The sequence below is a fragment of the Equus asinus genome, chromosome 12 (genome assembly GCF_041296235.1).
Source record: "Equus asinus isolate D_3611 breed Donkey chromosome 12, EquAss-T2T_v2, whole genome shotgun sequence".
NCBI lineage: Eukaryota > Metazoa > Chordata > Mammalia > Perissodactyla > Equidae > Equus > Equus asinus.
Genome location: NC_091801.1, coordinates 6,683,100 through 6,707,876, shown reverse-complemented (window position 1 = coordinate 6,707,876; position 24,777 = coordinate 6,683,100). Strand labels below are relative to the sequence as shown.

Genomic DNA, 24,777 nt, shown 5'->3' with positions numbered 1-24,777 from the left:
TCCAGTGAAGAAATAAACTGTAAACACCAGTGTAACGTATACAGCACTGGCATTTTGGGCTGGATAGTTCTTTGTTTTGAGGGACTAGCATTCCCCCCCACAGCTGTGACAACCCCAAAACATCTCAAGACTCTGACAAATATCCCCCGAAGGGCAAAATCACCCCCGGTTGAGAATCACTCCTCTCAAATGAACGAAGACTTATTAAAACATAATGATACTTATATCCTAACCCCCATAGTAGGGGAAAAAGACAGCAATTTGGATGGGGAGCATCCAAAAAGGCACAGATGGGGGAGAAGAGAGGCAGGAAGGCACCTGTATCGAGCACCTGCTGTATTCTCGGCCCTGTGTGAGCTCAATCATCTATTTTAATGCTCAGACCTCACCCCACACCTCCTGAATCGGAATCCTCACGTTAACGGGTGGTTCATGCTCACCCTCAATTTGAGGAAGAACTGGCTTACATTTGAGCCAAGCTGCCTCAATGTCCACCTGACCAGAAGCCACAGACACCCTATAAAAAGTGCCATTGAATAGGTTTCTGAGGTTAGGGACTTCCCTGGGGCTCCGCTTCCTATCCTCCACTTTAAACGGCTCACTCTGGCTTCTTGGTTTCCAGCCAGCTGCCTCATGCCCTTGCTCTGTCCACCTTGCAGCCCTACAATATAGCTGGCAGGCTGCAGATTCCACTTACGAAAGAGTGCTGCTCCTCCGAGCACCCCGCTCTATTCTCACACCATCTGTAGGCAAACGGCATCCCCTCACTTCCTGAGACCGAGTTCCAGAGACCTCCCTCTGCTCTCATTGTCTTCAAAGGGGCAACCAGATACTTAGTTCTCTCAATCCAGCCTGCACAATTCCATGCACCACAGAGATCTATTACCAGGCACTAATGCAAAATATACCGTGTTGTCATTGTGGTTTTGTAAAGGCTTAGCTTCCCGCTATGACAACGACTCAGGGTCTTCTATCTTCTGTAACAGGAGCAGACTGCCTTCAGTCTTTGTGGTTAATTTCACAAAACAAGGAAAACAACAGCCACATCCAACATTACAGAATGAAAGACGAGGTTGAGCCTAATTAATGCAGGCTTTGCTTCAACAACAGCTTTATTCCTAATAAACAGAGTGGGACATTTTCATTAACCCAGATACAAACTCCCGTACAAATACGCACACACGAAATACTATAACAGTACCATATTTAGACTCTCTTGCAAGACCCAAACCATTTCAGATGCTGGCACTTGTAACAGTTTTATTATGATCTACTAACATTACTGGTCATCCATCTTACTATTTGCAGACCCTGTGCTACACATTCCATACGTCCTCATCTCATGTAATGCTCACCAGAACTCCATGGGATCTGGACAATTATGATGCTGGTTCTACAGATGGGGAAACTGAGGCCTGGAAAGGTTACGTAACTCAGCCAGTGAGTGGCAGAGCCAAATTTCAAATCCAAGTGTCCCTGACTTCTAAGCAGCACCTCATTCTCCCGCATCATTTTAGATAACACACAGCTGTCCCCTAAGAGTGTGCCCGTGTACAGTGTTCTCTGCATCCCTAAGCACATACAGAGTCACTACTGAACATTACATGCGCCTACGTGAATCAAGCAGGTGGAAACCAATGGTCTCCAATCCCGTAACTGGTAAATATTTGATACAGACACCTTTGGTTAGATGTGACCATTTTCCAGATCTGTGATAATTCTTTTAGCTGTCTCTCACCTAGAATAAATCAACAAGCTGAGAAAACCTGGCATCACCCTGCTAGACTGGGATACGGTTCTAACAAACCTGCTCATCACCATGGGTACCTGACCACAATCTCCGGTCGGCGGGGGGCCTGGCCTCCAGGAACGGAATCTGTTCTGCTGTCAGGAGAAAATGCTGGTAATGGCCACTCATCGGATCCCTTCCTCCACCAAGGCAGCTGAGACCTTGGTCAGTTCAGCAGGTGTACAGAAGAAAGAGAAGTAAATCCAAAACTTCCTGTGTAAGTTAATTACCATGAGACTTTGGACACACCAGTTTCCTTCTTCGCATCACTTAACTGCCCACAATTCAGAGACAACAATGTCCAGCCCTGCCTCCTCTGCTACACAAGGACAGTGTGAGGATGACGTGATGGGCCCAAGGCCCTGGGGTAGAAAGAGCTGAGGTTAATGAGCCTGTGTCCACATACACAGTGTTGAGCAACAAGAAATCAGGCTGAGACACCCGCATGTGGGAATTAGGGTTAGGCGTGTGGTGCTGACAAAATATTTTTCTTGAAGTTAGTAGCCAAAATAAACAAAACAACAACCAGAGAAGCCTCAGAAACTGACCTTTCCATTCCACACTCCCATCTGTAAAATAGAAACAGAAACCTCTTGTTTTTAAGCAAAAACTGCAGAGCAATCTTTTCAGTTTCCCAGATTTTAGAAGGAACAAAAGCTGTAAGAAAATAAATATTCTAAGGCCCATGCTAAATCCATAACCTTTTTACTTTAATATATTCCATATCTGGATGAATATTTATCGCTCACTATTTATTACTGCCTCCATATTTATTACTGTTTCTATGCATATTTCTCTGTCTGTCTTAGATTGTCAAATCTGATAAGGCCGGGACCAAACCTATTTAGTTCTTTTTGTAAAGCATGTGAAACTGTTACGCATAATTAGGCACTTAAAGGGCTTTTGATGAAGATGATTATGAAGAATGAGAACAGTGAATACCATGGTCGGCATGTTTCCTGGAACCCTCCTGTCTTGCTGAAGTGTCAGGTGATCAGACTCTCACAGAATTGTAGAGATAATGGAAGCTTGGGTGCAGAGATCATGCAGAGCTGGCTAAACATGCGGTCTGTGGCCCAGAGCATCAGCACCACCCAGAAGTTCGTTAGGAAGGCAAATCTCAGGCCCCACCCCAGACGTACTAAATCAGAATCTGCAATTTAACAGGATGCCCAGGCAATTTGTAGGCACATCAAAGTCTGAGAAGCACAGACTAGAGAACCACCTAGTTCAACGACTTCAGGAGAATCGGGCCTCGTACCTTCCGACTTCAAGGTTCTACCAGTCTTGCTCCTTCAGAAATATTCCTCCTTAAACTATTCTTCTCTGGGTCTGCAGAATTAAACTGCAATAAATAACAATCTCCAGATTGCCAAGAACACTGGTCACTTTTGTTTGCCACAGAGGCCTTTATTCTTTCAACATTTTGAATACACATATAAGATGCTGGATACAGAAATCTGGAAAACCTTCTCCCAGTAGCGGGCTTGCTCACTATCTGCTGGCAGAGAGGAAACCACACTGCGATGGCATGAGAAACTGGACACCATGCTTCTTGGTCAAGATCTGGATCCCACATTTTTCCACATTTTGGGTTCAGTGATGCAGCCCAGGCTGCCATTCACCTTTGACCTCTATTCCCAACTTTCACTAAATGCTCCTAAGTCCTGACTTACACAGGTCTCTGCCCTGGAATTCTAGAGCCCAACCAGTGAATATAATTCAAATCCTCAAGGATAATGCATGCCAAGAAGAAGAAGAAAAAAACCAGAACGATCTGAAAACACTTCAAAACGTCTTTGGGTTGCTGTTGATATGCTGGTTTGTCATTGCATCTTTTAAACCAGTTCCCTCCACACTTTCCTTGTCCAGCCTGTCTTACAAGTTAAGAGTCATTAATTTGTAATTAGAAGAAGTTTATTACGGGTTTTACCCCTAGACTTCAGCCACAAAAAGTAGTTAGTAAAGAATATTCAATAATGTTCAAATTCCATCACTGTTGTGCCACTAATATTTTCCAAAAGGCTGAAAAGGACGGGTGTGCATCTTAATCAGATCTGTACGTGGCAGACATCTGTCTGGACTCATATCTGAATACCAACTGGCACCCTCCCAACATATGCTCACTTTTCTGGAAAAATATTAATTTCTCCAGATATGAAATGATTGGCTATACTTTTTTTCCACAACTGTATGGTTTTTTCTGCACATTTAGAAATCAGAAAGGAATTTGTTGGATATTAAAATAGCAAAGCACTGTGATGAAGAAGGTATGTTTTAAGAACACAAAAGATTAACTGAATCAATAATTCGAGGTTTGCCGTAAAGGTTTCAAAGAAGGTTGAAAATTTTGCTGAAAGAAAAACGTTTAGATTAGATGGAGACAAAGACTGACCTATGTTGTGGGTACCACTTCCCAAATAAACCTTGAGAGAGCACCAGATCAAACAGATCCAGAAGGGCCCAGACTTACTCTAGAAGCACTTCTCTCTGTGAGGGCAAAGTCCTTTCTAAGAGAACATCATCCTGCCTTTTGGGGTTACAATGCACTCCAGACAAGATCAGAAAAGATGAAGACAAAAAGGACAGGAAGAAGACACTGCTGAATGGCACATCCCAAGAAGCTTATCACAAATTGGTTGAAGTATCAGGTTTCAGGAGAACTTCACTGCATCTTTGGGGTTGTGTTAAATCAGTATATTAAGCACTTAGAACAGGGCCTACCTGGCGTATGCTAAGCGGAAAGTAAATTCTACCAGCCCTAGATCGGCAGTACCAAATTCTCAAAAAGCAGGAACTGAATGAAACTATTTAACTGTTGCCCTTAAATGAGGCATGAACTCCCTTTTGGCCACAATCCTTACTACTCCCTAACGTCTCCCAGATACTGCAGTCAAGCACCAGCTGCTTTTAATCATTGTACAGCATTGTTTTTGTTCTTAAAGTAGAGTTAAAGGAAAGGGATTTTCTGGTTTTACCCACCTCTCTATCAAATTGTTGACCTCCTGAGGCAGCTTTGAGATCCTCTGCCTCAAGTCACTCATTTATGGTACTCACTCGAGTTTGTGACTCTCGCCCTGGTCAATGCTACTACACTGTTGCCTCTGCCGGGACTATGTTCTCCTCTCTTTCTCCACCTGTCAAATTAGAATTCACTTTTGAAGGCTTATGCAGTCTTTCTGATCTTGTCAGTCAGAATCTACTGCCCCATTATTATGGGTATTAACATTTTAGAACTAGTTCTCTGGACTACAGATAATTTTAGGCCAATGGTTGAATCTTTTGATCTTCCTCTTCATAACCGTAAGGTCCTCCATTGCTCACAATGGCCAGCTACAGGTTCTCAATCTCCTTTCTACTGGAGCCCTAATTACCACCATCCACACACACACACACACACACACACACCTCAGAATGGGTCTAAAGTGTGTGGGTGTTTGGTGGGGGGGGGCATTTCCTGCTAGGAGGGAGATGGGGAGGAATGGGGAAGGTAAAAAGTACAAAGGAGGGGTTTGTGTGCCTCCCTCATTTAGATCTCCCATCCCCATGGGACCTACAAAGAGATGGAGGAAGTGGTAAGGGAGATCAGAAAAGATGAAGGAAAAAAAGCCGCTTCATTTTCTTCCAGCACTTCTGGAACTCCCCTCTCCAGCTTCTACTCTGCAACCTAGTGGGGAAGTCAGGTCTATATGGCAAGGTAGGATCAAGAGCGAGGAGGAGGAGGAGGAGGCAAGAGATAGGAGAAAGAAACATCCCCACTTTTGCTCCTCATGACTTCCTCACCCACTCTGCAAAATCCCCCCCTTCAAAGATAAAGTCTGCAGCTGTTGAAAGGATAGGAAAGAGAGAAGATTCTGGAGAACAAGGTGCGGTCAAATCTCCTCACACCACCCTTGCCTGCCATCGCAAAAGCCTTTAAACTTCCTTCACTCCGATGCCTGTTTCTGGGTCACAAACTTCTCCTTGGCAACACAAATGACTCTTCCCACAATTCACTCTGCTCCTTCCCCTCCATCCCTAAATCTAGTCAAAGGAGCCACACTACGGGTGGAAAGAGCAGCTCCTTGAAGACAGGGCTCACATCTTTTTCAATTGGTGTACAACTCTGCCTGCTACTGCCTGGCCCACAGAAATCAAGCCCACGTGAAGGGAACTGGATCAATGGAAACCACTGAACTCAAAAATACTTTTCCCCATAGGATCACTGCTATAAACGTCCTCAGCAAAGCTCTTTACATAGAGAAGCAAGAAGAACAGAGAAAACGTCTGCTGGTTTCTTTCTTTCAAGGACAGAGTTTCTGGGCTCAAATTACTCAGACGCGTATTATTTCTCATGTACTTGTTCCTTGAGATAAGGTGACAAACTTAATCTGTTTAATAAAATGAACTGCAAAAAATTTTAAATCTATTATGAAAGATACTTTAAAAACAAACAGCTTGAAAATAACTGAGGTCGATTAATTTCATTGTTATATGAAGGGTTTTCTTCTTCAGTCCTCAGGAAAGCGGGATAAGAACTAAGGCCTTTCCCAATAGGGCCAAAGACCTTCCTAACGTTTTTCTAAGTCATGAATGGGTATATTTTGGAAATGAGCAGACAGCCAGGTTTAATGCAAAGAATAAACCTGAAAAAACAACCAAGTTTGGAAATAGTTCTCCAAAGAGATGTTGGAAAATGCTCACGCACTGATAAGGGTCCCAAAAGCACACGTAGCTTCGCGGTTCTTTATCCTGCCTTATTTTATCGAAGTTTCTTCCCAGGCTCCTGACTCCTTGCACTGAAAGATAGGCTGTCTCAGATGACCTTGTAGGTACAGAAGAAAAAGAGCGATTGACAAAGAAGAAAGGAAAATTGTACAGAGCAGAGATGTTGCTATTTATGAAAGGAAACATTGACCGTTGGGTGCAGTGTCTTCTGTCCTTGCCGTGTGGGCCTTCCCGTCTATGACAGCAAACAGTGACAGTGGGCTGACCACACACACCAGGCACTGTTCCAAGAACTCTTCACATGACAGCAACCCTATGAGGGAAATACGATTATTATCCCCATTTTACAGACAAGGGAACGGAAGTATAGAGAGGTCAATTATTTGTTTAAGGTCACAGAGCCAGGAGGGGGAGATGGACGGGCAGGGAGGCAGACACACAACAACCAATAGTCTGGCTCCAGAGTACAAGCTCTTATCCTCTCAACCTTCACTCTATTTCGCCCCCTTTTGCTCACTTATCCACTATCTTCCTTCTCTTCTGCACATGCTCAAGTTTCGCCCAGAGCAGCATTATAAGCTCAGAAGTCACTGACCTCCTGGTCTGAGGAAACACTACCCAGGTCTCAGCCTTCTCAGAGCTTCCCTTTGAATAAGGATAACCCGGATTAGCAGTAAGACATGGGGCAGGAAGAGTCCCCAGATGACATCCCAAGTGGCCTTTCCATTCCTGGAACGTCCCCCATCCCCCGCATCTTCCATCCACACTAGTCACACGCCCAGCCTGGAGGGTGATCACCTTCGTGCAATTTTCAGTCACTCCTCAATCCTAACGCAATTTCTGCCAACAAGGCAGCCCCCCGTCATCCACTTTTCGATCAGCAAAAAAGGACACTTCTAATTGTAATATAGTTTGCAATACCATTACCCTCAGACGATATTGAATTACTTAGGGGTTCAATATTGAACATAATCAGTTCACTTCTGAACGTCTGCCCCGCAAAGAAAATGTGCTTAAGTATTACAAAGTATATCAATATGAATAACTTACTAATGCTGTCCTCACGGTAAATTCCCCTTCTGTGAAACTCTTTACTTCCATTTCCTACTAGGTCAACTACTCAGACTGGGTATCTGAGAAGCAGGAGAGACACTCAGAGCTGGGCCCCTCAGGAGAGAGAAGGGGCCTCCGAGTTGCAAAATTGAAAACACCTTGAACACATCGTTAGAAAACCAGATGCAGAGAACTACCACCTCTTCCTGTGCACATTACGTGTCACGAAACCAAATCAATTTCTAAGCATCTCGTTGAAACTCCAGTAGAACTACCAGAATGTCTTCAGCAAGGAATGTTTAAAGCGACCATAACAATGAGGAAAATAACTGCGCAATACTCATTATTACTAATTTAAGAAACACCAAAGGAGACACATTCCATTTCATGTCTGCCTATTTCATTTTAGGGAAGGGCTTTCACAGATGGACTGATGATGTCAGCTCCTCTAATTCCACGGGAGTCTTAACTTCAACAACTGAAAATGTTCTAATCACGGAAGTTCTCAGAAACATAACTTTAAGTAGATTATAATTAGGGAAGCTACAACTATACAAATGGCTAAGATAAAAGGGAGAACTTTAAAGCCATGAGAAATAAACATGGCTTGTATTTAAAAAAAAAAAAAGAAAAGAAATTGAAGTAATGGATTCTTACTGAAGAGGAGATCAGAAAGGCTGCACGAACTTTGAAGAATGAGTTCCACTCGGGCAGGTGAGGAAGGGCCTTCAGGAGAACATGGTCCCAGCAGAGCTAACAGCTTTGGTAGTATCATCAAGGGTAAGAGTCATAAATCCCAGTGCTGACTAGGGTCAGGCAGGTACCATATACGAGTGAAGTGTACCAGAGGAACTCAAAGCCTTCTCAGAAGGTCTACGATTTGGTAGAGAGGTAGGTTAAAATGTTACTTTCTTCCACTCTGCTTTAAGAAAAACAAGTGCCACACAGTGATAAAAGATAGCTGTTGGCTGGCTGCATTATCGGAGACAATAGGGAGTGGTGAGGACAGTGGCAAACATGCCTCATCTAAAGGGGCAGTCACTAAGCATATGTATCTAACTCCTTTGTGGGAATTTGGGAATGTGAACCCAGAGTTGGCAGATTTTCTGTTTTTTCCCTAAGAGAAGCTAGAAACCTGGATTTGTCCACATTATCTCACACTGTTTAAATATATGCTACTAATATAAATTTTAAAATAATATTTTATCACCCAACACCAAGAGGGCCAACAAAATAGGCTTGAGGATCAGGTGTGAGGGTCATGTAACAGATGGCTTCTGCTGAGGAGGTGGAAGGATGGGATGTGGATAGCAAAGGCCTGGAATTTCAATCCCAGATGTGCTACTCTGTGGCCTAGAAAAAGTGCCCAAACTTCCTGAGGCCAGCACCTTGATCCAGAAAGATACTGGGAGACTAAATTAACAGCCTACGCAAATAGGCAGAGGGATGTGGTGATTATGAAAGAACACAGGCCTCGGAACCAGACGGTCCAGTTCAAATAGCCTCACTACTCATCAGGGCCAATTATTTCACATCTCCGTGTCCTCTTCTTCACAATGGTACCGACCTCACAGGGTGTTGGGGATTCAACAAATAGTAACTATTTTTTGACACACGATTGATATAACAGAATCCCTTACTTTCCTTCACAACCCCCACCAAACAAAGAATAATGGTACTTTAAAAGAGACAATTTCACACCAACATCTTTCTGAATCTGGAGTTGGGAAATTCTTTAGAGTACGACATTGAATTGTGTTTTCACATTGAAATGATCTATAAGAAATTTTAAAAGTTCTTCATTTTCCTTCTTTTATTTTTAATTTTTTTATTTTTAGATAACTGTGGATTCATATGCAGTTGCTTCTAATACAAAGACATCTCATGTAGCCACCACTCAGTTTCCCCCAATGGTAGGTAACTTCTTGAAACAACATGGTACAATATGACAACCAGGATACGGATATTGATACAGTGAAGATACAAAACACTTTCATCACCACAAGGATTACTCATGTTTGCCTTTCTGTAGCCACACCCTGCCCCTACCACATCCTTAACCCCTGTCAACCACTAATCTGGTCTCTATTTCCATAATTTTGTCAGTTTTTAAGAACATTATATAAATGTTATCATGCAGTATCTTACCATTTCGAATTGGCCTTATTCACTTAGCATAATTCCCTGAGATTCATGCAAGTTGTTGCATGTAGCAATAGGTTCCTTTTTATGGCTGAGTAGCATTCCATGGTATGGATGTACCACAGCTTGTTTAATCATTCATCCATTGAAAAACATCTGAGTTGTTTCCAGTTTTTGGCTATTACAAATAAAATTACTATAGATATCTGTGTATAGGCTTTTGTGAGAACATAACTCTTCATGTCTCTGGGATAAACGCCCAGGAGGGCCCAGGAGTAGTTACATGTACGGTTTCTTAAGAAACTGCCAAACCGTTTTCCAGAGTGGCTGTGACATTTTACATTTCCACCAGCAATCTATGAGTGATTCAGTTTTTCTACATCCTCACTAGCATTTGGTGTTGTCACTGTTTTTTATTTTAGTCATTCTGATAAGTGTGTAGTGATATTTCAACACTGTTTTAGTTTGTATTTTCCTGATGGCAAATGATGATGAGCATCTTTTCATCTGTTTATTTGCCATGTGTATACCCTCTTTAGTGAGGGTATTTCTTTCGTCCATGTTCTAACTGCATTGTTTGTTTCCTTTTATTGTTGAGTTTTACTAGTCCTTTGTTAGAACATGGCTTGCAAATATTTTTTCCCACTCAGTAGCTTGCCTTTTCATCCTCTTAGCAGGATCCTGCACAGAGCAAAAGTTTTTAATTTTGGTTATGTCCAATTTACTAAATTTTCCTTTCATAGATTGTGCTTCTGGTGTCAAGTCTAAGAACTATTTACCAGCGCTAGATCGTAAAGGTTTGTTCCTATATTTTTTCTGAGAGTTTTATAGTTTTACATCTTACGTTTAGGTCTATGATCCATTTTGAGTTAATCTTTGTTGACAGGTGAAAGTTCCTTTTTTTAAACATATGGAAGTCCAATTATTCCAGCACTTTTTATTGAAAAGGCTAACTTACCTTCACTGAATAGCTTTAACATCTTTGTCAAAAGTCAGAATCCCATTATGTTGTTTATAAACCACACAGTCTGTGGTGTTCTGCTACAGCAGCCTAAATAGACTAAGACAGTAGCTTAAAATGTCTCAGATCTATAACCTTCAGATCTGGAAGTCAGAAGACACACTGCCCTCCATCTGGAGGTGCTAGGGGAGAACTGCTTTTTTCGCCTTCTCCAGCTTATAGAGGCTGCCTGCAAATCTTGGCTTGTGACCCTGCATCACATTGCCTTTTCTCTCTCCGCCTCCATCACATCTCCTTGTCTCGCCCTCCTGCCTGCCTCTTATGAGAACTCTTGTAATTACAGTGGGCCTGCCCAGATAACCCAGGATATTCTCTCCATCTCGAAACCCCTAAATTAATCACCTCTGCAAAGTCCCCTTTACTATACAAGTAACGTATTTGCAGGTTCTTGGAATTATAATGCGGCCATCTTTAGGGGGCCATTATTCAGCCTACCATACTTAGCTTCTTGTATCTATAAATTTATATTTTTTGCCAAATTTGGAAAGTTTGTAGCCATTATTTCTTCAAGTACTTTTTCAGTCCCTCCTTCTTCTTTCTCTTCCCCTAGGACTCCAATGGCACAAACGTTAGATCTTTAGTTAGAGTCCTACAGGTCCCCGAGGCTCTGTTGTTATGTTTTCTTTATTCTATTTTCCTCTCTTTGTTCAGATTGGGTAATTTCTATTGTTCTATCTTCTGGGGCACTGATTCTTTTCTCTGTCCGTTCCATTCTGCTGTTCAGCCCATCCCGATGTTTTCATTTGGATTGCTGTATTTTTCCAGTCTAAGATGTCCACTAGGTTCTTCTTTATATTTCCTTCACTTGATGAGACTTTCTATTTTTTTATTTGTATCCAGATGTTCCTAATTGCTCAATGAAGCATTTTTACGATGGAGGCTTTAAAACTTTTGTCAGATAATTCTAACATCTCTGTCCTCTCAGTGTTGGCCTCTGTCGATTGCCTTTTTTTCAGTCAGTTCAAGATCTTCCTGGTTCTTGGTATGACAAGTGATTTTTTTTCATTAAAACCTGGACATTTTTGGTATTATGTTAAGAGACTCTGGATCTTATTTAAACCTTCTATTTTAGCTGCTGTCCTCTGAGATCACTCCAGCAAGAAGAGGGAGACTGTGTCATTATTGCCAGGTCGGGGGAGAATCAGGTTCCCCACAACACCTCCACTGAGAGGGGGTCCAACTTACTGCTGAGCAGGGCAGTGTGGCTCTCTACCAGGCCCCTGCTGCTACCTTCTTGGATGAAGGAGTGGTGTTACTGCTTCCTACACGGTCTCTGCCGACCACACCCCAGGGGTTGGGAGAGTGGAAATCAGATTCTTCCTGTGGTCTCCACTTACACAGGGGCAGAGGTGGCAAGTTTTGTTACTACCTAGCAGAAATCAAAGTCTTGGCTCCCCACCACTCAGCCTTCTGTGACACCACCCAGTGTGGGGGCTGGGTGCTCCCTTAGAGCCTGGCACGGGTGGAAGTCTTGGGGTCCCCATCAGCCCTTGCTGGGAGGGTGGGGCCACAGATTTTTCTGTGATGTTTGGCTAGCAGTTGTTGTCTAAGTTTTCTGTCTTGCTGGGGTGTCCCTTTGCTGATCCTCTGGCTGGAGAGGACAGGATGTTGTTGTTCTCGTCGTTGTTTTGTCTGTCCCCGCTGGTGCTTCCAGACTGCCGGCTTCTCCAACTCCAAATCTGGGCTACATGAGGCCAAAAGAAAACCCATGTACTCATCATCGTGTCATTCCTTGATCTTGAGATCCACGGATGATCTGCCCTCTTTTCCGCACCTGTCACGTCCTCTGACGTGTGCTCTACCTAGAGTGCCTAGGGTTTTTAGTTGTACTTGTAGGAATAAAAGGAAAAAGTACGTGTCCTCTGGCTTCCCAGAAGAAGTAGTCCTTCCTTTCATTTCGAGGGTAAAATTAGAAACCTTATCAAGCAAGGAAATTTCATTTACTATGTTGAAAAAGCTACATCAAGTAGTAGCAAAAGTTTACACGAAATTAATTTCAAATACTTCCAAATAACCTCACGAAAAACTTTAACAATGTGCCGTGGCATTTAACCCAAAAGAAAACCAATTTACAAAGAACATGTTTTAAATGTTCTCAAAAAAATACCCAAATAATTTTAGTTAACTTTTTATTTGAAGAAAAAGAAAAGGACTTTCTCTCTGTGGGTGATGCTTTGCAATTAATTGTTTAGAATACTGAGGTTTTTAGCTTTTTTCCCCTGCTTCAGCCATCATTTGAAGGCATCTTTCTTGCCTATGCTGTCTGCAAGAAGTAGCTGCACAGATCTCGTGTATGATTATATTTATATGATCTGAAAGCTTTTTCCCAAATGACCTCTTTATAGAATTTAACAGAACTAGCTGCATGCTAAGAGATGGCAGTCATTATGAAAGAGCAGAAAGGGCCGTAATATTACATCTATTTTCCTCTAATCAACGCTCTGTTTTAGATGAAATGGACAGAGCGAGAAAAAGCCCAGCTAAAAGTAAATAAAAGTCTGCCTAAAATACATTCAGAGGAAGTCTGTTTTCAACAGAAACATTTTTGCAGTTCAATATGAAAGGTTACTCTTGACAAGAAATGCAGTTAAGGAAGTGTCAGAATCAAATAAGATCTGACAGTAACTAGCAAAAAATGTGCAAATGAGAATAAACTTCACATTGACAAAGGCACTTTAAGACCATCTAACAGCGGCTCTGAGTTAAGACGGCTGGGCATTTACTTGGAACGGTTCTGGGGAAATCAGGGTTTGCGTTCTGTACTCCACTCGCCAATTAGAAGCAAATGGCGATTCCTCACGGTCGACTCTACATTCATTCCATTATTGCTTCACACAGCCATTCTCTCTTCCTCGGGTGAACAGAAGGAAACCGCATGGTACAGCACTCAGTGAAATGTAAAATAAGGATTAACAAGCCATTCTGGAGATTTAGCAAAATTAAGCTTCATCAACCAGCTTGACTCACAGCCAATCAGGCAAAAAGCATCCTAGAAAGAAAACTAACAGTGAAGGGACAAGGAGCACAAAAAATTAAATCACTCACACAAGCATTAAGATCATGAAAAGGTGCATTGTTTTCTGTGGTCGACCAAGTCCATTACTAAACCAACAAGAGTCCATTCTGTACTCAATCCCCAAGTCCAACACAGCCCACTGGCCCCCTGTAAAATCTGCTTAGGGAACAAATAGTACATTCCCCTGCTATCTCCACAGAGAGGAACACGTGGATGGCGTGCAGACTTATTTCCCCTTTATGGGAAAAAGACACACGAGACATCCTTACAGAGCCGAGGTGTGGCAAAGGCCTTCTCCAGCTGCCTGAGGGCTGGAAGACTGAATGAATTTGAGGTCTGTTCAGCCTGAATAGGTCTTTCATATACAAAACCGAACTGCTAATACAGTCAGGTAAACTTAAGGACACAGTTAATATGTGAAGTCTTTAAACGCTTAAAACTAAAAGCATGCATTTTGGTCAATTATTTGTTTTATGACTTTTTCATACACAATTCTAATTCTTCTAGCAAGCAGTCATGTTTTTTAATCTGGCCAGTTTATATGGGCTATTTGATAGCAGGATTTTGTCCTATTTAATAGCTATTACAGACTGTAAATCAGAATTGAGAGCTGGGAGGACTGGAAAAGGGCATCGAGTTGGTTCCTACCTTCAGGCAGGATTACACGAAAGCAGCTCAGGCCCAACATGCGTAGTTCTTATTTTCACTGACAGGGAAGAAGAAAAAAACGTTTGCATATGTGTCTACATGTGCTGCCTGTGTATTTTTTGTCCGTTTATTTAGTTATTTAATTTGCATTTAGCCCAGAGTCCACGTGCTCTACCGTGAGCCTCTTTCCAAGGGTCTGTGTCTCCCGGTCTGAGAACAAATCATTAACGTCTTTCCACAAAACGTTTGAATATTATTATTAAAAATACTAGAGGTCGACCCTGTGGCGCAGCGGTTAAGTTTGCACATTCTACTTCAGCGGCACGGGGTTCGCTGGTTTGGATCTTCGTGTGGACCTACGCACTGCTTGTCAGGCCATGCTGTGGCAGGAGTCCCACATATAAACAACAGGAACATGGGCACGGATGTTAGCTCGGGGCCAGTCTTCCTCAGCAAAAAGAGGAGGGTTGGCAGCAGATGTAAGCTCAGGGCTAATCTTCCTCAAAAAACAACAACAACAACAACAACAAAATACTAGACCAACCGGTTAGTCATATGATTATTAGATCCTACCTCTTATCCTATGCAAACATCAATCTCAGGTCAACTAAACATTTAAACGTAAAAGGCAAAACCACAGAACTTTGAGAGGTCTTACGAGCTCAGGGTCAGAAGGATTTTCTTGTGTTTTATTTATTTATTTACAAAAATATATATATAATAAAATACATACGAAATAGCTATATTTTTCATATATAAAAAATTTTTATAAACATATAAAATAGATTTATATATTTTTATATACTTACTATATAATACATAAAATATAATTGTATCTTATATAATGTATAAAATACACATTCTTTAATATATATTATTCTTTTATATAAGGAGACTACTAGATTCAACTAAAGTTAATATGTTCTTTGAGAATATACTAAAAATCACTGAACTGTACACTTTAAAAAGGTAAACGTAACGGCATGTGAATTATATCCCAATAAAGCTGTTATTTAAAAAAAACTCCCATAAAAGGATGCAAAAACTAGTCACAAAAGTAAGAGGAAAATATTTGAAACACATAACAACAATGGAATAGTACCTGGAATATATAAAAACTCCTATATATCAACAAGGAAAATGCAAACAGCCTAAACAGAAAATAGGCAAAAGACCCCAGGAGGCGTTTCACAGGAGAGGAAGCACAAACTGCTCACGAACATAGGAAAACATGCTCCACTTTGCTGGCAATCAGGGAATGCAAATTAAGATACACAATAAGACACCATTTCTTACCCACCAGACAAGTAAATTAACAGATATGATAATGTTAGGTTATGGTGTAGATAAGGCACACCAGAAACTCTAACACACTGCTTGCTAGAGGATAAACTGAAAAGCCAAGTGGAAAAAAGTTTCTCGGTGCCCATTACAACGAACATATCCATAACCGATGATAACAACTTCACTCCTGGTATACGTCTTAGGGCAAAGGTCAGCAAACTATGGCCCACAAGCTAAGAATAGTTTTTTACATCTTTAAAGGGTCGTAAAAAAAGAAGAAGAAGAAGAAAAACGTACAACAGAGACCACATGAGCCCTGCGAAGCCTAAAATATTTCCTAGCTGGTCATTGACAGAAAGTTTACTGACCCTCATTTTAAAGAAACTCGTGCACATTATTAACACTGTGTTAAGAGACAGAGTGACACCCCAAAGGTCCATCAACAGGAGATCGGCTAAATCAATTGTGGGATATTCATACAACAGAATTCTATTCAGCAATGAAAATAAACCACAGCGAGAGGCAACATAATGTAATCTCCAAAATAACTAAGTGAAACAAGCAAGTCATAGGAAACAGAGTATGATTCCACTTACACAAAGTTACAAAACAAGCCCAACTCAGGACTTGGGGCTACACGCACGGGGAGTAAAGCTGTGGACCTGTGGCAGCAGGACAACCGACGCTCGGCCTGGGAGCCACACTGCAGTCAGTCACTTGGACTGGCCAGGCAGCCAGCGCCGGTGAAGACACAGAGAGGCAACTCTGTGTACTGTCCACCATGATTTTAAGAATTTTGACAGAGGAAAAGAGAGGCATTTTAAGGCTATTGGGATCCTCCCAAAATATATCAAGCATCAGTGAAACAAACACTGATTAAAAGCTTAAGGTTCCTCAGTACGAAACATTTACTCTAATTTTAAGATATTTTTATATTCCTAATTACCTCATGTTGTAGCAAAAATAACTCCTTGGTATCTATTATCTCAAGAGAGCTTCAGATTTGGGTGTGGTTCTTTGATTATGTATTATTTACATACCAACTCCTGCCTTAAAGGATTTGAAGCAGCCTAAGTGATTTATAAGTTTATGAAGAAAAACGTACTAGACACAAGCAGAGCATGTGTTGTAACAGCAGCTCATTAAAATTACAACTAGATATCAATGTTATGTCTATGATCTTTAATCCCTCAAAGGCCATTTCTCTCCAAAAGAATAGCTCCTGGCACTAAAATAAATATTCTATAATCATTATTAATTGGGGATTTTTTTTCACTCCTCTCTTTTTTCCTCTAATGCATATAACTCTGTGTTTATCCATGTTATGGGTAAATAGCAAAACAACTATGATATCTTTAGATGTAATCAGAGGAAATGGGGTAAGGAGTCCTGGAAAAACAGCTGGAAAGTGCTAAGCCTTTAAAAAGAAACCAAATAAATCTGCTTTGCCAAACAAACATTTAAATAAAACAAAACAAAATCACTACACACACATTCAGAAAAAAAGTTAGCTTAACATGCCAGCAGAAAGGACCATGGATGCTAAGCTCTAACAAGGGCAAAGGAAAGTCATTACCAAAAATGTTAAAATGAAAGGCTTTAGACAAACTGAAGAGATTCACTTGTCATCTTTAGGGGAAAAAAGTTAAATCAGCAAAGAAAAGTTTTCTATCTTGGCAATAATACCTGGTCTATTTGCTTTTAGCTTTTTTGAGAAATCATTATATCAAATTCTTACTGTTCCCTCTTGAAATTCAATATGCTAAATTACTTTTACAAGTGGAGATTTATCAAAACTCTGTCAAGAACTGTGAAGGCTCTGAGATTTTATCCAACCTGTAAGGTAACAAGTTGTCCAGCCACATTTTCAAGGATGCTGTAAGAAGACACGAGTCTCCTGGGTCAGAAACGAAGGATTTTATTACTCGCAGCATAGCAAGCATCATGAGTTTCACGTTTAGTCACTTCTGTTTGATGCTCGAGTCCCCAGGGCTGCTATGAGGGGCTCAGGTGGATGCTGTGCTCGCAGCGGGTTTGCATCATACCTAAAGAACCCTGAGTTTGGGGAACATGAATTGTTCATAAGGGAGCCTTGCCTTGGAGGGAGACATTATCTTTATTATCTCAGACAGTATACAAACCTGCCCTTTGCTCTAAATGTAGACACTATCTCCATCTTCTAAGGCTGTTCACATTACAAACATCCTTGAAAAAATAGTTCAGAACAAAATGGCAGTTAGTGTTTCTGCTTGCAAGACATGCAGAAATGTGAGGGACGCTTCCCAATACTCTTCTTTAAAATAAAAAACCAAAAGCAAAACCTGTGAAGACTTTGATTGAAACTGAATTGCATTTATAGATTAATGTGGGGAAAGACTGCATCCTGTCTATATGGAGTTTCTCAATCCAAGAACACTGCATGTCCTTCCATTTATTTAGGTCTTTCACATGTTTCAATAAAGTTTTATAATTCTCTTCAGAAACACCTTTCCTACCTTTATGAGGGACTATTCTTGAGTCCTTTGTAGCTTCCTTTGCTAATGTAAATGGTATTTTTGTATTATTTGAAACAGTCTAAAACAATTATCCACTTCTCCCTGGTTTACAGAAACACAATGATGATAAATCTCACAATCCTTCTGAACTGCCTCCCAGCTAACTTCTGGAACTCCCTCTCTGCTTTATCAATCAATAGCATTCCACAAATTTTCAGTGAGTACCTTACTATAAGTCCTTGGGGTAGACTATAAAAACAGTTAAGCGTTCACGGAGTTCTTTCTTACTACGTGCCAGGTACTATACCAATGCTTTCTATGTACCAGCTCTTTTCTCTCTCAAAACACTCTAAGAGATAAATTCTGTTACTTAGGTGAGGACAATGAAACAGCATACGTAACTTGCCCAAGATCACATGCTGGACACTGGAAGAACATGATGAATGCCCTCAAGGAATTTCCAGTCTAGCCTTAAGATTTATACATGCATGAACATTTCAGTTCCTGCCTAACAGTGACTTTCCTCTCCAGGAGGCAGTTTCTGTGATTGGCTGAAATGTCGCTGTGGACCTCAAGTCAGGAGACTTAGGGTGAAGTCCTGCCGACAGCCTCCTAGCTTTTTCATACGTGCAGGCATGAAATGTACCTGCTTTAAGCCTGCATTTTCAATGCCACAAAGAAAATGCTGATTGCTCTATCAATTTCGCAGGCTTAGAAGGGGGAAGCGAGTAAGAAAATGGTAGCAAATTGTGTAAAATATCATAAAATGTAGGTAATTAAAGTGTAAATAGTCATAAAAATGCAGGTATTGATCCTTACTCTCCGATTCTAGGCCGTGGCTATATAATGACATCCATCCATCTTATTTTTATCTTCAGTTCATTTCAGATCAATTAGAAAATATTTGGTTGACTACTGTAGACTAGATTTAACGCTACACTGGGGAAATAAACATTAATAAGATGTGATGTCTGCCTTCAAGGAACTCATAGTCCAATGGCAGAAAGAGAGACCACTAATCAGGCAATTACAATAGAGTGTGAGCTGTTCTTCAAAAGGGATAGGATAGAGCATTACAGGAATGTAAATAAGGGACAGCTAAACCAGATTCATCTGGGGTGGCTGGACAATCCGGGTCAGCTGCTCAGAGAAAAGGGCACCTGGAGAGCGAAGCAGAAGTTAGTCATTTAGGGGATTCAGGAGGTAGTTTACACGGTCTCAGGCCCCATTTGAGGAACTTTGAGTTGATGTCTAACCAGAACACACTAGTGTAAGAAATGGGCTGGACTGACCATCAGGGACCACATCACTAAAGACTGTGTTTGCGACGCTAACGAGTTAGCACTCTTTCCTGGAGACCACAATCAGAAAACTCAATATAGGATTTTAAAGAATGACAAGAACAAATCTGCATACTAGATAATTCTCCCTGGCACCAGGATGGAAAATAATATAGTTCTGGTTAAGTCTGGTAGAATGGAGACCAGTTAGAAGACTCTAAAAATAATATTGGGCCATATGTCATCCAGATGATAATACTCTAAACTAGGAGACTGGCAGAGGGATTTGAAATTAAAAGGCAGATTCAATATTCAATAGATAGAGTGTACAAACCTTGGTGGCCAAGGGCTATAAAGAGTGAGGCTTAAAGAGGCATCCAGATGACTTCTGTTTTATTTGCCTCATCTATTGGTTGGGAGACGGTAAGCAAGGCAAAGCCTACAGGAAGAGATAGATGTGGCAGAAGGAAGCAGGTGGGGGCAGACCGGTGAGCTGGGTATCCAAACGTGTTCAGTTAGAATACCACACAGCAAACACTCATTTTTGCATCAGGCACCAAAGGGGAACTCCGAAGGAAGCACTAAACACAATTCATTTCCTCTATAATCTGGTTGAGAATGTACATATATGACTAAACGGTTCATGGCAGTACTTGATAAACGATAGAGTCAATGAAACCTTCAACAGTGAATGGCGAATTTTATCAATGAGTTGTACCATGACAGTTGTATCCTAGATCACAGAGTGAAGCAAAAAACTCTGACAACTGTAGTTTGGACATCTGTCGGAATAAAAATAAATCCATTTATGAATATTAAAACAAACTTTCTACAATGAGGCTTCAGAGAAAGACATTTATTCTGAATACAATTTTATCTTTGTCAAATATGACAAATCCATAGAATCTTTGCATCTCAGAGCAAAGGGGTTTCTAAAAGTCAATCAACTAACCATCAACTCTCGATGTCCCTCTACAGATTCAGCAATATTAGCTGGTTCCAAAATTTTACACCTTGTCACGGAACTGACTTGACAACTGCAGCAGTGTTACAACTTTGTAAATTAAGTCCATCACTTAGCAGCACGCTTTTCCCAGCATCACACAGAAAAGACAACGAAGAAAACTATTTCTCAAGTCAAGTCAATGGTATATACCATTTTACCGAAGTCAGAGGGGCACGGGATCTGATTTAATAATTCACTCCTTCATCCATAACTGACCTCAAAACCAGTGTCTACGCCTTTGGTGGCGAGCTTCAATGGGAGCAATCCCAGGATCACAGAGGGAGGGAAGCATGGAGCACGACTTCTTTCAGATCTCCCTGCAAACCCCAACTCAGAGACTTCCCGGCTTCGTGACTCAGGCAAGTTGCACCACCACTTCAACTGGATTTCCGCTCTTACAACGCGGGAATTGTGAGGCCTTAATGAGATACATTCATGCGGCTGAAAAATACTTGGTTTTCAATAAACATTTAATGAACGAGGCCTCCAAGACATATATTGAACAAGCAAAATAGAAAACAAAGATGATGATATGCTAACAAGACACAGCCTTTTGGCACCATGAAAACTACCTACAGGGAAACAGAACGGACTGTACAGCTGACCTGAGGCTGCCCCAGGTAGTCATCCCCCCTCAGCCGGTGAGCCAGGAGTCACGATGCTGCGGAAGCCTGAGAGGGATGGCCTAGCACAATTAAATTTTAAAAAGGCCTGTGGGTGGTCACAAAGTCTAGAAATCCGTGAATACATGTAACAAATGCCATGTCAATATTACTTTTCAATACACTATGTGTTCCAGAACATATACGTCTATTGTTTCTAGACTTTACAGAAAACCTACATAATCAACACCTAAATGCTTTCACTATAATCACCAAGTCACTCTCTCCCCCTGTGCAAACCCACCCTTCTTTAAACTGCAGTTAGACCTTTAGTTTTCTTTTCCTTTCAAGATTGTCACTAAAGTTCCTTTTTCACTTATAGACAAATGCGGGCACAGATGGGGAGGGCATTTGCTTTCACAATATGATGCCTTGTCTTGTATGCTATATCCCCAGAGGTGGCCCTGAACCCACCTTACACCATTAATGATGGAAATGAGACTGACCGCCAACACCAAGCAAGAAAACATCCCCCTGGGAAAACCTGTACACGAGACCTTAGTCAGCCCCATACGCAGCAATAGAAGCTGATGGCTGCCGATGAAACCAACCTCAGGAAGGGGTGTTCATCTAATGTTCTAAAACCACGAAAGCAGCCATCTATGCTGTGACAATCGTGGTGGGATGTGTAAACAGAAAGGCCTGCCTCTCCCCGGCCAATTCTGCAGACACAACTGTCAGGCTTCGGGGGAGAAAGAGTCCTTCACCACTTACAGGAAGCTCATTCGAATTGGTTCATGCCTGAGGCAGGCAATTCACAGCTGGAATCTAGTGTGGAAGGTGGCTTATGTCTTAGAGGATGCCACCCTACAGCTCACAGCTGTCCTCCCCTTGGCCCACCGCAGGGGGCTCAAGGGAGGGGGTGTGGCAGTGTAGGACAGGAGGTACCCAACCCTTGGAGAATATTTTCTTGCCCTTTTTTCAGGCTCTTCTTCTCTATATATTCCCTGGGGGGGGGGGATGTGTGGGTGTGTTAGGGACTGAACTGTGTTTCCCCAAAACTCGTATGTTGAAGTCCTAATCCCAGTGCCCCAGAAGGTGACTGGATCTAGAGCAAGGGTATTCACAGAGGTCATTAAGTTAAAATGAGGTCATTAGGGTGGGCCCTCATCCAACATGACAGGTGTCCTTAGACAAGAGGAGATTAGGACACACAGAGTGACTCCAGGGACCCATGCACAGAGGGACGATGATGGGAAGAAGCAGCAAGAGGATGGCCATCTGCAAGCCCAGGAGAGAGGCCTCAGAGGAAGCCGGCCCTGCTGACACGGTGGTCTTGACTTCTAGCCTCCAGAACAGTGAGAAAATAAGTGTCTGTTGTTAAAGCCACATAGCCTCTGATATTTTGTTATGGGAGCCCTAAGAAACCAAGACAGGATGTCTTCCTAAACGTCACACCAACCTAAACCTTATGAAATTAAATCTTGCAGATAAATACGTTCAATACCCTATCCACAGAAGAAAACAAAGCTGGAAGCTCCCTGACACTTTCAGATCGGGGCAGGCAGGGAATTTATTTAAGTAAACGTGTTTTCAAGCCAGTGTGCTCCATACTCAGCAACCCTCTGCCATCTCTTCCACATCATTTTTACAACTCTTGGTTCAAGAGCCACTTAAGAAATAAATGATTCATGGCAACTGAAAGCACGATAATTTTTCGTGAGACACAATGGTTGGGTTTCTAGGTCTACGGATGATAAAAAACTGCTACCCCTTAGCCCTCTTAACTTCTTTTATGGAAAATAAGGCAAAGAGAGATGGTTAAAAATCAAACCTCTCCTTTGCAATATATATTTTCCTCCTAGGACTTACAATTCTACCTTTGAGGAACAAAAGTAAACTTCTCCTTCAGAAAAGCAAAGCTAGCAAAAATGCACATTTTGGGTTCTCTCCTAAAATACGATGTACTGAGTCCTGGATTTGAGAGAAGGATGGTGTTCATTCATAAGACACATTAGCCCACAAAGGTTTTCTGAATTCTGCAGGGCCGGCCTTCCCACTTCCACGCAGGCAGGACTATCCACCACAAGGGGCACACTGCTTTGCCAGTTGTAACATGCAGCAGCCGCGCGACATTGGGCCAGATGCTTAATCACACTGAGCCTGTTTCCTAATCCGTAATCTACGGAAAATACACATCTTTACAGGGTTGCTGTGAGAATTAAGTGGGATATTAAAATAACAACACAGTCCTTAGCCACAATATTTCTCAAAAATTGGTCCGTGGACTCTGTGCATCCTGGAGACACCTGGAGGTTTAATAAAGACTTGAGCCCCGCTCCACATCCCTAGACCAGGATGGGGTGTGGAAATCGGCGTTTGTAACAAGCATTTTAACAAGTGAATTAAGACAGGTGTCCTCGACAGGCTGTCACGCCCAATCTGGGTCTAGACAGAGAACAGAAGAGGAGCCCACAATCAGCATTGTAGCATCAAGTGGGCATGCTGCCTGTTCTGCTCTCAGCAGGGACCCTGGTTCCAGGATCTGGGCTCCAGCCCGAGGCCCCAGTGTCCCTGTCTCTGGTTCCAGTTCACTTTTTGTCCTCCTCCAAAGAGATCTTGCTGAGATACAAATCTGGCCACGCTGCTTCCTGCTCCAGAGCACCCAGCCTCAACTCTCCGCCCTCCTGTCTCCTCCAACCGCCTGAGTCTGCTCTGTCCGGGCTGGTCTCTGAATTCCAGCCAGCCAGGGTTGTTTCCTTCACACTTCAGCTTAAACGACACCTCTTCATGGGGGCTCTCCCCAACTGCCCATCACTCCCAATGACATAAATATATTTACTTCTCTGCCTAGAACCCAACACCTGCTGATGTTCCCTTGTTGATGTGGCTGTGTCCCCCCTAGACAGTGAGAGTAGGCAGCTGGCGTGCTGCTCTATCCACTGCCTCCGACAGCACCCGGCACACAGCAGGAGCTCAACAAACGTATGCTGCATGGGTGAACATCTTAATGAACGACTGGCACACACCACTGCCAGCCCCAGCAAGGTTCTCACACTGTACGCATGAGGCTGACTGATGGAAAAGTTGCGTTTCTTTTTTTTTTTTTTGAGGAAGATTAGCCCTGAGCTAACATCTGCTACCAATCCTCCTCTTTTTGCTGATGAAGACTGGCCCTGAGCTAACATCCGTGCCCATCTTCCTCTACTTTATATGTGGGATGCCTACCATAGCATGGCTGGATGAGCAGTGCCATGTCCACACCCAGGATGTGAACCATCGAACCCCGGGCCACCAAAGAGGAACGTGTGCACTTAACCACTGTGCCACTGGGCCGGCCCAAAAGTTGCGTTTCTTACCACGCAACAGGACGACTGAGGGGCAGAATTTGCTTTGTGCAATATCTGTGCTCAGGGGAAAGTGTTACAGAAATACAATTCCTGTAAACTGACCCCATAAAACTAAAGAAAGCCGGCCTTTAAATCATTCCTCTACGTCCATGCTAGTTTGTAAAGGGGAGAATTTCTTCTTTATTTGTTTTGCACAACTGGATTTTCTATAAATTTCACACAGGATGTCCTTGAAACAGCTGTTCATACTTGTTATTAATACCAAAATCGCCTCACTTAAAGTCTCCTATTTACAGATAAAAATAAAAGGATTGGGGCCAGCCTGGTGGTGCAGGAGTTACGTTCGCACATTCCGCTTCGTCAGCCCGGGGTTTGCTGGTTCGG

The 24,777-nt window shown here is 42.2% G+C and overlaps 1 protein-coding gene across 4 annotated transcripts in view; it reads right to left on the bottom strand.

Moving 5' to 3' along the window:
- The window catches only part of PAG1 (phosphoprotein membrane anchor with glycosphingolipid microdomains 1), a 136,947-nt gene that overhangs the window by 96,050 nt on the left and 16,120 nt on the right, over positions 1 to 24,777 (bottom strand). The window contains exon 1 of one of the 4 annotated variants that reach the window (XM_070481003.1): positions 7,547 to 7,709. The exons of 2 other annotated variants lie outside the window; for them this stretch is intronic. The gene's annotated coding sequence lies outside the window, so the exon portion shown is untranslated. Of the gene's footprint in view, positions 1 to 7,546; positions 7,710 to 24,777 lie in introns of those variants that run through there. One more of the 4 variants, XM_070481005.1, reaches the window with a different exon arrangement.